A 5,117-nucleotide genomic window follows, 5' to 3' on the forward strand; every position below is an offset into this window, starting at 1 on the left:
CTCAGGCAAAACAGGGGGTCCCCTCCTTCTGTACCCCCTGCTCCAAGTCATTAGGAAAAACAAAATGATAGAAAAGAAGCATCTCTGGCCACCGAGGTCTAGACTGCAGCATTTAGATAAAAATATCAATGGCAAAATACTGCTAAATTAATCCAACTTCTTTTGATTATTGATGTCCTACTGTTTTGTGCCTGAAACAACATACGAGATGCATCAGTCATTTATAAATTATTCATTCAGTTATTTTGGCAGCAGTGTCTTTCCATTTATCAACTGATAAATGTACAGAAGATAAGAAGGGTAATCTTATAGCCTCTTGACATTTACCTTTGACATGATTTTCATATTTAATAAGGGAAAAACACTAATGAAATACATTTGACAACACCGTAGGCATCATAGATTAACACCAGCAAAAATAAGCCACAGGCACCTGATCTCCCAGCTTTGGCCAGGAGCTCCAGAAACTCACCAGCTCCCTTCAGTTTCCTGTTTGACACACTCCCATCTGTGTCTGCAAACAGAAGTAGATATAATGAGAATTTTTGCTTTTGCTTCCTTGTTTGTTTGGTTCTGAATAGCTCTACTTTGTGACCTAAACAGAAAGAGGCATTGTTTTTATTTTTGGTTTTTGGCAGGATGGTAATCTAAACAGTTTTATTTTCTAAAATATATCTACCAGGTAGATTGGATAGGTCTATAGGGATAGTGTATGCCTGGTGATTTTGTTATTCATACCAAAGCAACTCGCTTTGAGCATTCATGCCAATTGGCCCTCTTGATTCTTGATAAAAGTTGCAATGGATAATCCCTTCACTATCTACCTCTCCACCATAATCAGGTCTTATTTGTGCCTTAGTCTCTCCGACCTTCTCACCGGGCTTTCCATTCCACTTCTCTGACTAGTATTCTTTAACTGTGCCATTGACTCACACCCTACAACACACACACACACACACACACACACACACAAAGTGTGGAGAGATCTAGAGAGAAGCAAGGTTATCAAGTGATGCCCTGGGACCTAGACTGTGGGCTGGAACTGTAGCTAGAAAGAGTGGGTTGCCAAAATTGGACTGCTGGCTCTGGCCAATCAGAGGCCAAAAGATAAGAGTGACAGCAGTTTCTTCATGCACTCTAACCAACTGAGATATCTAAATGTTTCCCTTACATCCAAAAGCTTCATCGACAGAATTTTGTAAAAGATCTGGACATATTATGAGAATAATTTAAATAGATTCCAGGAGTGAGATCAGATAGATAAGCAATTTTCATTTCGCTGTTCCCTAGAAGGACCTACGGATATAAAAACTCCCTTTATCTTAGAGTTACTGGGATACCAGGCAGGAAACCAAAGCAGATTCTCAGAAATAAAACCTCAAAGGGGAATTCATCAGGATGACAGAACTAAAGTACCTGACAATGTTTGGAAGCAATGATGTTGTACAAAAATTATTTCATTTACGAGACTATAATTTCCTTGAGAAAATGAACCAAGTTACATTTATGTTAGTGTCCCCATAACCTAGCACGATACCAGGCAATTAATAGGTATTCAATAAAAGTATGATTTTTTTTGCATTATAGTTAACATTTATTGAGGACTTGCCATCTGGCAGGTACTATGTTAAAAACTTGGTGTACATTATTTCATTTCATCAGCCTCATAATACTGTCAATATTAGTTTTCAATACTGTGAAGTATTTAGAGGCTAGGGAAATAAAATCTAGGGAGGATAGTTTCCTGGGGTCACACAGTAGTAAGTGCCAGTGCTACGGTAAAAAAAAAAAAAAAAAATACATAGACAATCTAATTCCAGAACCCATGCTCTTGGCTACATTTGTTGCCTCTTGGGTTGAACATCTAAGACCAGGACCGTGAAAGGAGGATGCTTGGTCAAAGTAGGACCGCACAAAACTGGCATTATTTTCATACTAAGTCATTGGGCTAGGGTTCATTAAGTTTTTCACATTATTATTATCCCCAGGGTCTAAAGCAGGGACTTTCTGGAGGCATACACAAATAAAATGCAGAGGTCAAAGCCAGAGCTTGAATTTTATTTGTATAACGGTATGAAAAATTTACCCAAACTCAATAAGTAAAATGAGAAACAGAAAAGCGACGTTGAACTCTTTCTTTAATAAACCTCTAAGCTGTTTTTTAAAACAACAAGCACCAACCCACAATTTAAGGAAGACATGCCAAATGCAATGACAGTCAGCTTGAGAAAGGACACCCTTTACTGCAGATCTCAAGCAAAGCCAACAGCACACACTTCTCCAACCCAAGCGACATACTCTGAAAGGTAAAGCAATGGTCTATGTGCTTTTAACTATGTAGGGCTATATACTATATTATTTCTAAACTTAGTGGTTTAACCATCATAATTTAATGTCTCTCAGTTTCTGCAGGTCAGGAATCTGGACATGGCTTAGCTGAGTCACCTATTCAGGATCACTCATAAGCTATAATCAAGGTGTCAGCCAGGGCTGTAGTCATCTGAAGTCTCAACTAGGGTAGGATCCACTTCCCAGCCCACTCATGTGATTGAGGGCTTTAGATTAAAGGCCTCAGTTCCTTGCGGGATATTGAGGCCACTCTCAGTTCCTTGCCATATGGGCCCCTTCACAGGGCAGTGGAAAATATGGCGGCTTTCTTCATTACAGAAAGGAAGAAAACAACAACAACAACAACAACAAAGTGGGAACTAGATGGAAGTGACAGTTTTTAAATAATCTAATCTTCAAGTGGCATCCATTTATCTATTTTTCTTGAAGGCAAGTCACTAAGTCCAGCCCACGGTCAAGAAGGGATTATACAAGGATGCAAATATCAGGAGGTGAGGATAAGTGGGGCCATCTTAAGTCGTTCACTTATCTCATCTTAGTTAAAACTAAAGGAACAGGTGTGTGGACTGGCAGCGGGAAATTCCTTGAGCCAGTTAGAACAGAGTCACGAAAAACACAGAATATGGGAATGAGCAGAAAATCTATCAAGTTATATCTGCAGAATGCATTCTGTGTTTGGCAAATGTGACAAATTGTGTTAATGGCCCAATTCTGCACCCTTGTATCCATGCTCTTCTTCATGCAACTTTTCAGTTACTCTCACTAAAAAGGTATAGGTCCTTTCCTCGCCTTTGGGATCTTGGCTCAGCTAAGTCATTTGCTTTAATGATGTGCCAGTTCCAAGACAAATTCTCAAGAGTCCTGTGTATTTCTCCTTACTCTCTTGCACCTCTGCCATTGCTATGAGAAGGATAAAACTAGGACTAATATGCTGGTCTTAGGGGATAAATGAAAACTATGTAGAGCAAAACCACTCCCAGCCTAGGCCAGCCTAAATCAGCCAACCACCACCAGTTGTAGACTTAGGAATGAGGCAACTTAAAAGTTAACCAACTTATGAATGTGACCAACATGATCACAATAACTAATAAAAGTTTGTTGTTTTTAAGCCACTAAATTTTGAGATGGTGTGTTATGCTGCAATAAGCAACTCATACAGTATGGGAAAGGAAGGAATATCTGCATTAGGATCATTCTTTTACTAATAATCTCAGCTGGCTTGGAAGAAGTAAATCAAAAGATCTAAAGGAATAACCTATCAAAGCCATAAGAATTTTTGCACGGATAAAACATAGTTTTGCCTTCTTTGGAAGATTAGCCCCCTAAAAATACCTGGTCCAGAGAAAATGTGCTTTGTTCCAAGAAAAATGAAAGTTTTTAGTAAAATGAACTAGCGTAAAAATCCCAAAAATATAACATAAAAAAAGAAAGAAAAAAAATGCAAGTGAAATGGCATATAACCCCAAAATATTGGCATAAAGCCACTGAAAGCAAGAAAAAATATGTAAGTATAAATTTTGGAAGTGTAACAAATCCATTGCCCCTACAAACAAGAGCTCAAGTAATATGCAACAATCAGAGAATGTACAGGGGACTAACATAATTAGTCAAACCATGAGCTTGAATAGCTAAGGGAAGAAGTCAGACAAAAAAGGTAGTGGAGCTCCTCCCGCCACCCAAGATGCTGAAAGGAAAGAAGGCCCAGGGGAAGAAGGTGGCTCCGGACCCTGCTGTCATGAAGAAGCAGGAGGTCAAGCAAGTGGTGAATCCCCTGTTTGAGAAAAGGCCTAAGAATTTTGGCATTGGACAGGACATCCAGCCCAAAAGAGACCTCACCCACTTTGTGAAATGACCCCGCTATATCAGGTTGCAGCGGCAGAGAGCCATCCTCTATAGGCAGCTGAAAGTGCCTCCTGCGATTAACCAGTTCACCCAAGCCCTGGACCACCAAACAGCTACTCAGCTGCTTAAGCTGGCCTACATGTACGGAACAGAGACAAAGCAAGAGAAGAAGCAGAAGCTGTTGTCCTGGGCCCAGAAGAAAGCTGCTGGCAAAGGGGACATCCCCACTAAGAGACCACCTGTCCTTCGAGCAGGAGTTAACACCATCACCACCTTGGTGGAGAATAAGAAAGCTTAGCTAGTGGTGATTGCACACGACGTGCATCCCATTGATCTGGTGGGCTTCTTGCCTGCCCTGTGTTGTAAAATGTGGGTCCCTTACTGCATTATCAAGGGGAGGGCAAGACTGGGATATCTAGTCCACAGGAAGACCTGCACCACTGTCACTTTCACACAGGTTAACTCGGAAGACAAAGGCACTTTGGCTAAGCTGGTGGAAGCTATCAGGACCAATTACAATGACAGATATGATGAGATCCACCGTCACTGGGGAGGCAGAGGCAATGTCCTGGGTCCCAAGTTTTTGGCTCACGTTGCCAAGCTCAAAAAGGCAAAGGCTAGAGAACTTGCCACTAAACTGGGTTAAATGTACACTGTTGAGTTTTCTGTACTTAAAAATAATTAAAATAATACAAATTTTCCTTCAAAAAACGGTGGTGGAGAAATGAAGTTTACACTACAAGTAATATAAAAGAGAACTAATGATACTGAAAGTATAATGGGGACATGGATGACAGGAATGAGGAAAAGCAAACAAAATGAGATGGGACTAAACAGGCTTAAAATGTTAAAGAGAAAATGATTGGCAAGTAAGACAGATGCAGAAAACATAATAGCTGTATAATGTTTGTCCCTGTAGAAGTAAA

General features: G+C 40.2%; 1 pseudogene; it reads left to right on the forward strand.

Moving 5' to 3' along the window:
* The first annotated feature begins 4,015 nt into the window (after window positions 1-4,015).
* LOC100441559 (large ribosomal subunit protein eL8-like) lies at window positions 4,016-4,878 on the forward strand (annotated as a pseudogene).
* The last annotated feature ends 239 nt before the right edge of the window (window positions 4,879-5,117 follow it).

Source organism: Pongo abelii, chromosome 5 (assembly GCF_028885655.2).
Source record: "Pongo abelii isolate AG06213 chromosome 5, NHGRI_mPonAbe1-v2.0_pri, whole genome shotgun sequence".
NCBI lineage: Eukaryota > Metazoa > Chordata > Mammalia > Primates > Hominidae > Pongo > Pongo abelii.